Source organism: Stegodyphus dumicola, chromosome X1 (assembly GCF_044657685.1).
Source record: "Stegodyphus dumicola isolate Sdum_Otavi_A_Nest chromosome X1, ASM4465768v1".
Lineage (NCBI taxonomy): Eukaryota > Metazoa > Arthropoda > Arachnida > Araneae > Eresidae > Stegodyphus > Stegodyphus dumicola.
The window spans coordinates 126,106,329-126,118,544 of record NC_140780.1 but is presented as its reverse complement, the minus strand read 5'-3'; the positions used below and the strand labels follow the sequence as shown (position 1 = coordinate 126,118,544).

Sequence of the window (12,216 nt, the reverse complement as noted above, 5' to 3'; positions counted from 1 at the left end):
TGACATTTTAAATTACATGGTCTTAATGGTGTATGTTAAATATGGAAGTCTTGTCAAAAGTTTTTGTTTCTATCAATCTTGCTTTGCTTCTATAAACTTATTCGTGATGCACATGCTATTAACTGTAACTTATAATTTTAATTTGTTTTGGCTACTAATTTCCTTTAAGGTCAATTTAAATAACCAGGATGGAGATTTTCATTTCTTTTTCTTCATAATTTAATCTAATTGTAATTTTTATTCGCTTTTTCACGTAATAACTGCCGCTTCTAAAGTTTTACTTCGACAGTGTGTTAGCGATTTTCATTTTCTGGCAAGATTTGGACTAAATTTGTGAGTGGTAAAAGGTGTAACATCTACTGTTGTTTGTGGTGTGAAAAGAATCGGAGATAGGAATTGTATTTGCTGTTAAAATGTTGTGTATCTTTGGATTAAATACACTAAATTTTCACTTTCCCAAATCGTACTAATTTCGTTTGGACATTTTATTCCCTGTGTTAACAATAACTTTATTTTTAAAAAGTATTTTAGCTTTCTTTACTTGTCATATTTTTCAATCAATTGCTACTTTTTGTTTTGTTTGACATAAAGAGTTTCTATTCTTGTATTTGTTTTTTATGTGTATGTTCTCCATTATTGCATGTTGATTTACAAGCTTTTTTGTATGCATGGTTTTCTCTTCTCCAGAAATTTTTTTCTTCTTACCATTCCTTTTGTTTCTGTTGAATATTTTGTTACTTACAATTCGGAGTGTTTTATCATATAGAAATAGTTTTCCTTCATTATTTGTAACTTTAAATTTGTTTCAATACCTTTCTATTTTGAAATAAATTAATTCAGTGTCTGATACTTCAAGTCCTAGTTACATTTTTTTTCTTAAAATATCTGTTCAGTTTTCAAGTGAACACGTACATGTACTTTTCAATACTGGTTATTTCATTTAAAATTTAATCTGAATACTCTATTTAAGGTGGAATTGGGTTTTCCTGTTTATCTCCATACGAATTTTGCATATGTGCGCTGCGGTAGTTTAAACTATTTCTTGCTATCATTCTTTCATTCAGTAGCTATTTTGCTGTCACATTATCCTGATTCTAGTTTTTTCTTATATATTTATCTTTTAATTATGTTTAGTCATTGTTATTTAAATACATAATATATTTTTAAATACTGACTCCAAAAGAAAATGGGAAGAAACTTATTAAATTGGTTGCTTTTTTTAATTGAATGCAGATATGTTTATCTGTTAGGCTTTTAGCAATATCATAGCACACCTGAACCTTTTTCACTGACCCCCCAAAAAGAACCAAGAAAATCTGTTTTGAAGCTTTATAAGTGCATAAGCCATTTTAGAGAATTCTCGTTGTGTATGATTGTACTTTTATTTTCTTGATGCTTAACTTCTAACATTTATGTATTTTATTCTACCTTTATCTGGTATTTTTATTTTCATGCATTTTGAATTTCAGGTGATGATGACAGTTTGAGGGAAAAAAGGATTATCAAAAATGCAGAAAAATAGTATGGAACCAAAGGACATCTGTAGCAGGTAATTTTTGTTTTTCATCTTATTTATTTTTATCAGATATTCTTTACCTATATAATTTCAACCTTCCTCCTACCTGTTGCTATATCACACAGTTTCACCTGTTATTCTTCAAAGCTAATTTTTTGTCCTGGTTTTTAAACTACAATTTATATTTTAAGACTGGAAAAAAGTTTGAATTCCATACAGCGTCTGAAATATTGCTGTCTGTATATCGATTTTAAAATTTGAGGGAGGTAAAAAGTTCTGATCAATCACACTACACGCATATTGATTCGGAGTTATGTGTTAGGATCTTCTGTCTTTCCAAGGCGGGCAGAATTACAACTGCTGTTTTGTCTTTCTATTTTTGAGCAACCTGTTTTAGTAAGTGTGGCTTCTTAAGTTTCCTCAGTCCCTCCGCTTCTAATCTCGGTGGGAAGGATGTTTTCGCAGACTAGTGCTGTCTAGGTGACGTTCCTAAATACTACATACTGTGTGGCTATAGTAATTGCATGTTGGCCACACTTTAATGCTTTGCAGTTTTACACATTTTATGTGCCACTTTGTAAGATCTATTGATGAACAAGTTTGAAAGGAAACGGCATTGTGATGAAAAACATTTAAATGCAAAAGCCAAATGGAGGAAAATCTTCATCTGTTAATGAAACTTAAAATGTGCGGTTTCCGGTCTGTTTTCAGCATAATTTTTCTGATAGGTTTTTATTCAGTGTGAGGTATTTTAATCTACTATTGGTATTTATTAAAGGTTCTGTTAATATTTAATATCTGGGTATTCATTTTTAATAATGATTATAAATGTGTCTTGCATGATTGCATGCCAATTAAATCTCTGATTGATTTAGTCAGTTTTAAAATCATTTTAATACAAAAGAGATATACTCCTCATTCCTTTCATTATGTTAGTATAAAATTCCAACAGAGTTACAGGATTGAATGAAATTAGAAAAAACACATAATTTGAAATAAAAATTAAAAATTTTTGGCTAAGAGTTAAGTGGATATATTTTATGTCAAAATCATACAAGATACACAGACTATCCTGTCCTTTTGTGGGAAATTTGTGAATTTGGGTTGATGTTTAATTTGCACACCAGCACGGAAATTTCTGTGTTTTTTTGTATTTGTAGACTGTTCCCCCCATTCATTTCCCACTAACAAATACCCCCATTCATTCAAATTGCACTTGGAAATGTAAAAGAAAACTGGACCTTTTTTTAGCATTAAAAGTTATTTAAATAAGAAGAAAAGTGTGCTGCCATGATGATATAATTGTTAAGTTTTCTCGCTGCCATACCGAAAGGGCCGCATTTCGAATTCCAGAGAGCCCAGGACGGTCCCTTTATAGCTTGCAACATTGGCCCACCTATTATTTGCCTCCATTGTGAGGAGATCACCGCTTCCATGCCTTTTGCTGGCCAACGCTTTTGTGTTGCAAGTGCCCACCATTTGTATGGGGTGGGGACAGAACTTTTAAAGTGTATTGTTAGAAGACTATCAATAAGTATGTGGTATGTAGACTGACACTTTGTATAATAACTAACACAGAGTATAAAGATGAATCTTAAAATAATGAAAATATCTACTCCATGCTGATAGTAAAGTATTGTATCTGCTGTTGCCCGATTAGCCATAAGCAGTGTTTACAGTAGAATCAACATGTATGACGGCAATATCTGTCTAATCAATGAATTTCTATGTTATATAGTTTCTCTAATTGTAGAAATAGAAGAGGTTTGTGTGTTCTGACAAGTTAAATATCTTATTGTTTAATTTTTGCAAAAGAAAGTGTTTTGATTTTGTCTCACACGAATAACATATTTCTAACAGAATGTCTTAAAATCCAGTAGTAGGCAAAAAAAGATATTTTGGTAACTTGCATTATGGTATGGACTTGGTTAGTAGAGAGAAAGACAACTTTGTGATCTGTAATTTTTATTCGAAATATGAAGATGGAATACATGTGGTAAATACAGTTAGTTGCCCAATTGTTTCATGAAACTGTACCTGTAGTATTATTTAGCGAAAGTTCACGAGGGTACTTCAGGCTGAAGTGATTCCAAACATTTTTTTAAAATAGTGTGAATTTGAATGCTATTTGACACAGAGCACAACATTCCACGAATCGGAAAAGAGCCCGGGCAGATAGCCAGCATTACCCTTTTGTATCTGAAAGAATCCATTCCATTCTTTAAAAGTTCTTTGATAATATCTCTGAAATTGAATATATACCCTGTGCTTACTGTGAAGTACAGTATTAACTGGTGACGGCTTAGCAATAAACCGTGTTGAAAGGAGAATGAACATGTGTTACCTGTCTAAGCAGTGACGTTTTCTGTAATGTAGCCTCTATAATTAATGCTAAAGAATGGCTTTCATGTTCTGCGAAGTAAAATGTGTTATTGCATGTTCTGAGAAATAAAATACGTTATTCTTTAAATTTTGTAAAAATAATTTTTTTCAATTTTCTCACATCAATAGCATATTTTTAACAGAGTTTGTTAAAATCCACTAATAGAGAAATAAATTTTCTTGCTTGCATTATGGTTGGTAGAAAAAAAGATAACAACTTGACCGTGTAAATTTTAGTTAAAATATGATGGTACATGGAATTGCGAAACTGTTTCATGAAACTGTACCTTTAATTTTATTTAACGAAAGTTGGCGGCAATTCAGGCTGAAAGGATTGCGAACACTTAAAAAGTAGCGTAGGTTTCAGTGATATTTGATGCAAAGCCGCACACTTATCGAATAGGGATAGAACTCTGGCAGATGGCAGATAGCCTGCACGTCCCCTTCGTATTTGGAAGAAACCATTCTATTTCTTTAAAGTAATATGATTATATCTCTGCATGAAAGTTTTGCTTTGAGACAGACCTGTGAGCTGTTGTGGTAATGTTATATGTTGGGTTAAGATTATATGAATAATAAGTCTTTTGTTAAACAGGGAATTGTTTGCTATTTCTTAACGTTCAGAACAAACAATTCTTTTAAGTATTGTTTTTGACTTGAGTCTTTGAGTTTTCATGATGCATGTCTGTTTTAAAAATTGTTCCTTAGTGCATTTTTCCATTGCTACAATATTCCTGTGGATTTCTTATTTGATTAGATGGTAAGATTGGTCCTCTCACTATTTTAAGTTTTTCTTTGTATATACCATGGTCATATTAGGACAGTTTAAACTATGAGTCATTCTCTGAGTATTAAAATTGAAGTGGTATATTACATGTCTGACATTTTAAATTACATGGTCTTAATGGTGTATGTTAAATATGGAAGTCTTGTCAAAAGTTTTTGTTTCTATCAATCTTGCTTTGCTTCTATAAACTTATTCGTGATGCACACACTATTAACTGTAACTTATAATTTTAATTTGTTTTGGCTACTAATTTCCTTTAAGGTCAATTTAAATAACCAGGATTCTAGTCTTGGAGATTTTCATTTCTTTTTCTTCATAATTTAATCTAATTGTAATTTTTATTCGCTTTTTCACGTAATAACTGCCGCTTCTAAAGTTTTACTTAGACAGTGTGTTAGCGATTTTCATTTTCTGGCAAGATTTGGACTGAATTTGTGAGTGGTAAAAGGTGTAACATCTACTGTTGTTTGTGGTGTGAAAAGAATCGAAGATAGGAATTGTATTTGCTGTTAAAATGTTGTGTGTCTTTGGATTAAATACACTAAATTTTCACTTTCCCAAATCGTACTAATTTCGTTTGGACATTTTATTCCCTGTGTTAACAATAACTTTATTTTTAAAAAGTATTTTAGCTTTCTTTACTTGTCATATTTTTCAATCAATTGCTACTTTTTGTTTTGTGTGACATAAAGAGTTTCTATTCTTGTATTTGTTTTTTATGTGTATGTTCTCCATTATTGCATGTTGATTTACAAGCTTTTTTGTATGCATGGTTTTCTCTTTTCCAGAAATTTTTTTTCTTCTTACCATTCCTTTTGTTTCTGTTGAATATTTTGTTACTTACAATTCGGAGTGTTTTATCATATAGAAATAGTTTTCCTTCATTATTTGTAACTTTAAATTTGTTTCAATACCTTTCTATTTTGAAATAAATTAATTCAGTGTCTGATACTTCAAGTCCTAGTTACATTTTTTTTCTTAAAAAATCTGTTCAGTTTTCAAGTGAACACGTACATGTACTTTTCAATACTGGTTATTTCATTTAAAATTTAATCTGAATACTCTATTTCAGCTGGAATTGGGTTTTCCTGTTTATCTCCATACGAATTTTGCATATATGCGCTGCGGTAGTTTAAACTATTTCTTGCTATCGTTCTTTCATTCGGTAGCTATTTTGCTGTCACATTATCCTGATTCTAGTTTTTTCTTATATATTTATCTTTTAATTATGTTTAGTCATTGTTATTTAAATACATAATATATTTTTAAATACTGACTCCAAAAGAAAATGGGAAGAAACTTATTACATTGGTTGCTTTTTTTAATTGAATGCAGATATGTTTATCTGTTAGGCTTTTAGCAATATCATAGCACACCTGAACCTTTTTCACTGACCCCCCAAAAAGAACCAAGAAAATCTGTTTTGAAGCTTTATAAGTGCATAAGCCATTTTAGAGAATTCTCGTTGTGTATGATTGTACTTTTATTTTCTTGATGCTTAACTTCTAACATTTATGTATTTTATTCTACCTTTATCTGGTATTTTTATTTTCATGCATTTTGAATTTCAGGTGATGATGACAGTTTGAGGGAAAAAAGGATTATTAAAAATGCAGAAAAATAGTATGGAACCAAAGGACATCTGTAGCAGGTAATTTTTGTTTTTCATCTTATTTATTTTTATCAGATATTCTTTACCTATATAATTTCAACCTTCCTCCTACCTGTTGCTATATCACACAGTTTCACCTGTTATTCTTCAAAGCTAATTTTTTGTCCTGGTTTTTAAACTACAATTTATATTTTAAGACTGGAAAAAAGTTTGAATTCCATACAGCGTCTGAAAGATTGCTGTCTGTATATCGATTTTAAAATTTGAGGGAGATAAAAGTTCTGATCAATCACACTACACGCATATTGATTCGGAGTTATGTGTTAGGATCTTCTGTCTTTCCAAGGTGGGCAGAATTACAACTGCTGTTTTGTCTTTCTATTTTCGAGCAATCTGTTTTAGTAAGTGTGGCTTCTTAAGTTTCCTCAGTCCCTCCGCTTCTAATCTCGGTGGGAAGGATGGTTTCGCAGACCAATGCTGTCTAGGTGACGTTCCTAAATACTACATACTGTGTGGCTTTAGTGATTGCATGTTGGCCACACTTTAATGCTTTGCAGTTTTACACATTTTATGTGCCACTTTGTAAGATCTGATGATGAACAAGTTTGAAAGGAAACGGCATTGTGATGAAAAACATTTAAATGCAAAAGCCAAATGGAGGAAAATCTTCATCTGTTAATGAAACTTAAAATGTGCGGTTTCCGGTCTGTTTTCAGCATAATTTTTCTGATAGGTTTTTATTCAGTGTGAGGTATTTTAATCTACTATTGGCATTTATTAAAGGTTCTGTTAATATTTAATATGTGGGTATTCATTTTTAATAATGACACAGCTAATGGTAACAGCTGATTTGCTTGTAACATTACAGATAATGTTTCAGTAGCCGCGGGGGAAGAATCACGTGACTGACTGGAAATTAGCCAATCAGGAGAAAAGTGTTTGAAAGCTAGTTGCAGAAAAAAAACATGGCTGAATGCATGTTGGTTGTATAGCGCAGGTAAGTAAGAAAATGTTTACAATTACTGCTTGAAATATTTTTTGTTCATTTTATGCAGATTATTCTCATGCACTTTGCACTGTTATATGTAGTGAGTAAGTATTTAAATGTTTAAGCTTTGCGCTTAATTAATATCAGTGTTCGTAATGTCTAATGAGTTGAAAGAGTGCAAAATATTTATTCCAAATGCAGATCTAATAGTAGTATTTTGTCATTGTGCATCCGATAAATTATGCCTTAAATTGCCCGTATTATTATTTAAAACTAATTATTCCAAAATTTAATCAATGTTTATGGTATATAATTGAAATGGTAATGTGGTTGTTGAAAACAAAACTAATCATTTTAGCGTTCTTTTCCAATCGTCTGACCAAAGAACGTTTGACATCTTTTTCCCAGCAGGCCTTGCGAGAAACGTTTATATAAACATTTAGAATTCTGAATGTAATGTATATATTTTTTTGCTTACTAGGTTTAGTTTATTCTTTTTCTAGGATTATCTAATTAGTTATACCTGGTTTATAATTCAGTCTAATATGTTTATGTACGAGTGTGTTATGAAGTAAAATTACAAAAACTTGAACAACGCGGTCGAGAATCTCGTTTATTCCTTTAGTGTAATAATATTTTTTCAGTGGTATTAATTTCTTACGAAAATATTATAATTTCAAAATGAAGTAATTATATTGATTAAAAATATGCCGTATCATACTTTTCATAATGTTTTGTTTTACTAACTAGATGCAACTTAATTATTCCATATAATTTTAATATACCAATATCAACAGGGGGAAAATGGAAATGACCTAAAATATTTTTCTAACAATTCGTTAAACTAATTATAAAACAAAACTAAAATTTTGTGCATTATTTCCAAAAATATCATTTCATTAATATTTTATAAATGACAACATATATTATATTGTATATATAACTACCATTGCATACTTATAAGTTTTTAAACATTTAATGTAGAATTTATGTTGATTTTATTTTGCCCAGTTTTAATACAGTTTTGAAGTATGATAGTCTTTACTAAGATAGCCTGAATCTGCTAATACAAGTTTAATACATTTCTTGACAAATGTTTCTCTTATTCATGTAATATAATATATAAATCATAAAATAAGTTTTCTTAAAAATAAATTATTATTGTTTATTGGAATTTAAAACAATTCTGTATCTGTATGTTGTATTAAAAATAAAATAATAATGAATTTTTAATGAAGCATTGATTTTAGCATTAACAATGTATATATATATATACACACATGAATAAATGGAAATGCAAGCTACTTTTCCTTACAAAACCGCCTATGAATATATACTTTCCTTTAGGCTGATAGCCTTTGCATGCTTTGCCATATTCTATCAATCCAAATGATGCAAATATGCAGAAAATTTTACTTTCTTTGAAAGTTTATACCGGAAATAAAATTCAGTGCATTTGTAAACTACATTAGTTCTCTTATAGCTTGGCATTTAATTGCCCAATGATTTACTAGTCCAAACTAAGGCAGAATTCAGATATCGTTCAAATAAAAGAAAATTAATAAGGTCTGATTTTTAGACCTATATATGAAGATTTATTTTTTTTTAAATATTATTTTAAGTTAACCAAATTAATTTCAAATTTAAGTAAGTATTCATGCCTTTCAGTAGCATTATTTTTGATATCTTAAATTAAATAACTGAATGCAATATTTCTTGTTAATAAAAGAAAAGCAATGTTATGAAAGACTAGCGAAGTGGATTTGCAAGTTCTAATTACGAAAGGTCCCATGCTTTAAGGGGTCATTTTTAAAAATACTTAATTTTAAAAAAAATATTTAACGTAAAACTTCCAAACTTCACACATGTGGAATATTAATTCTATATATTTTATCTCATTCTTATTTTATTAATTAATTTCATAGCATTTTGTGTGACACTAGTAGTAATTATTAATTAAATTTTATTTTTATTCTGATCTATGTTTTGATTTTGTTATTAATTACGTTAGTTTACTTAAGATTTAAAATTATGTAAGGTACAAAAACCTTCTGCATATATTAATATATGCTGAAGTGCTATTAATATATGCTATTGTGCCAGTGAAATTTTTTAAAATCAAAAACAAATTTTGTGGAAAATTAAAGTTATAAATTCTAAATGCAAACAAAGGAGTGAATTTGAAAGTTATCAAATAAGCCAAAGTGTTGGTCATTTTTTCAGTTTTGCAGAAGAATTTTTATACTTTGCAGAATGGGAATATGATGTTTGGTTTTGTTAGTATTAATTATTACAACTGAATTATTGCAACTTACATTGCAACACATAATTTAGCTTAAAATTTATTTGAACCTAATTTTCTAATTTATTTTAATCATGTATATTTCATGTGTCATAAGTCTTTGAAATGAACTTAATTCTATTTATTTACACAATTTTTTTAAAGAAGAAAAAGTCACATTTAGTTTGCTTAGTTGCACACGAAGATACATACCTATATATATATAGAGAGAGAGAGAGGGAGAAAGAGCAGTTATGTTTACTTGCAGACTTTTTTCTTCCTTTTTACTAATATTATAGTATGAAAATCAAGGGGGAAATTAAGCAATCAATTTAATTTTGAAGGATGTTATTACAATAAGATCATAACCAATCAAAAATATTCATGAATGAACTACTGGTAACTATCATAGTATTATTATTTAAAAGAAACCTACATTCCAATAAGAACGCTTAGTAACATAACCATTTAAGTTATCTAATGAAAGTAATTTTCATTCCTACTTCCCTATACCTTGAATTTCACTCTTAGTATTGCCCACTACTACTCCCTAGACCTCAAAGCATTTAATGCATCTGGAACTGCAATTTGTGTCTTTTTCTACAGCATGCAAGTTATCACCGTTTAGTTTGTACTGCCACGAGCAATGATCTTCAGAATTACCGTATTGCGTTGCATATTCCACCCCACCCAGCTTTAGAACCAGATTCTGAAAATTAAAAAAATATTTACATAATTTTCCCCCTTTTAATGCATTCAGAAAATGAATATTCCAAGATTTTAAAATGGATGTATCAACATAATGATTGTTTTCGTCATACTAACAAAGGCAAACTTTTGCACACTTAAGGCCCCGTTGAATCTTTCTCTTCTAACTGTTGAATATTATGTCAGCCTAATACAAACAATGATCTATGATAGTGAAAGCAAATACCAACTGCCATTCACTGTGCAATTTTGCCATATCAGCTGAATGTTCACCCTAGCAAGCATCGGACCACAACCTTCTCTAATTATTTATGTATGATCTGAGGCCTAAGGATTTGCAAGAACAACAATCAGAATGACAGAAGTTCAAATTATAAAGAAGAAATGAGATAACTTATTAGATGTTGCAATTATGTGTATTCTTATTGAAATAGAGGTTTCTTTTAAATAAATAATATTGTGATAGTAGTAGTTTATCCATGATTACTTTTCATTTGTTATATTCCTACTGTGACTGTGTCCTTTGGAAATTAAATTATTCGTTTAATTTTTCCCTCTTAATTTTCGGAAGATAAAATTAGTAAAAATAAGTGGGAATATGGCATCCATAGCATTAGATATCCCCATTTTCTTGAAGCTGTTCACTATTATTGTTTCATCAATGATAGGCCATGCACCCAAAATCCACTAGCAAATCAGTTAGTAAGATGAAAATGACCACTATGCGGACAAAATATTTAGGGTAACTTGTTTTGTGAGCGCCTTAAGGAAGACAAACATTACCTAAATCTTTAAAACATATTCAGAATCCTGTGCTAAAAGAAAGCTAGGGGGAAAATGTTGTCCGAGTCCCAGTGATTCCTTTGGACGAATATGTAATATTGTTTTAGAAATTTAAGGTAATAAATATAATATTTTTCGAATACTAAAACAGTTCGAGAAATTTATTCAAGTTCTGAATTCTGAATATAAGTATACTGTATATTATATTTAATAACTATGGTGGCTTCATTTATGAAAATATTTGAATATTGGCTGTTTTTGTACAATGAACCTTCTCTAAGCTACGTGATTCCTGAAAATTTTGATCTTTAAATGATAGTGGGCATCGTAGCGAAGTTATGTTTACTAATTAGTTATTTTATGAGGGATGCTGGTTAAATTTAAAAAGTGATTGACTGAGGTAGCTTGTCGTAATGAGACGGTTCACTGTAATCCAATTTTTTAAAGAATTTAAGCTGTTCTTAATTAATTAAGATATTATAAAGAAATATGATTAAAAGTGTTATATAAGCACATGTTTAAAACATCTATTAAAATAATTTTTATAAGCTTTTTAAGAGCATGATTATGATTTTAAAAGAAATGTTTTTTTCTTTATTTAGGAGACATGGTTTACAAAGAGGAGAAAAACCATTCATTTTTTCCAAGCAGTCGAAACGAATTTTTATGAAATGTTTATTAAATTATATTATGTTATTTTTTAATTCTTTTTTTTTTCAGGTTTTATGTAAAGTTTATGAATTAAGTAATAAATTATTTTTACTTCTGTATTTTAATTAGCATATTATTTGCTTCATAGTGTTTCACAATAAACACTATTCAATAAACTTCTTAATTAACATGCTGTAATATAGAGAGAGCATAAAGTTTGTTTTCTGTTGTCACATGTTTATTTCACAATTTTGTATGCGAATCTCGAAATTTATAATAACTAGGAATACTTTTTTAGTATCACTTTCGAAATGGTAAATATTAAGCTTAAATTTATTACATATTATGTTTGTAAAAAATTATAGGTAAAATTAAAATGCATTAAATTTTAAGCTAAACTGAAGTATTAATTTTAGAAATAAAATTCTTAAAGGCATAATTGTATTAAGAATTTTAAGGGAAACAAGGCTTTAAAAATTAAGGTCAGTTGGCAAAGTTTTATGCTTAT

The 12,216-nt window shown here is 29.4% G+C and overlaps 1 long non-coding RNA gene across 1 annotated transcript; it reads left to right on the top strand.

Annotated features, from left to right (window-relative positions):
- The first annotated feature begins 1,475 nt into the window (after window positions 1–1,475).
- Window positions 1,476–11,827, top strand: LOC146993263 (uncharacterized). Its single transcript, XR_015038484.1, has 4 exons — window positions 1,476–1,549; window positions 6,257–6,336; window positions 7,166–7,294; window positions 11,660–11,827. It is a non-coding gene; the product is annotated as an uncharacterized LOC146993263 (long non-coding RNA).
- The last annotated feature ends 389 nt before the right edge of the window (window positions 11,828–12,216 follow it).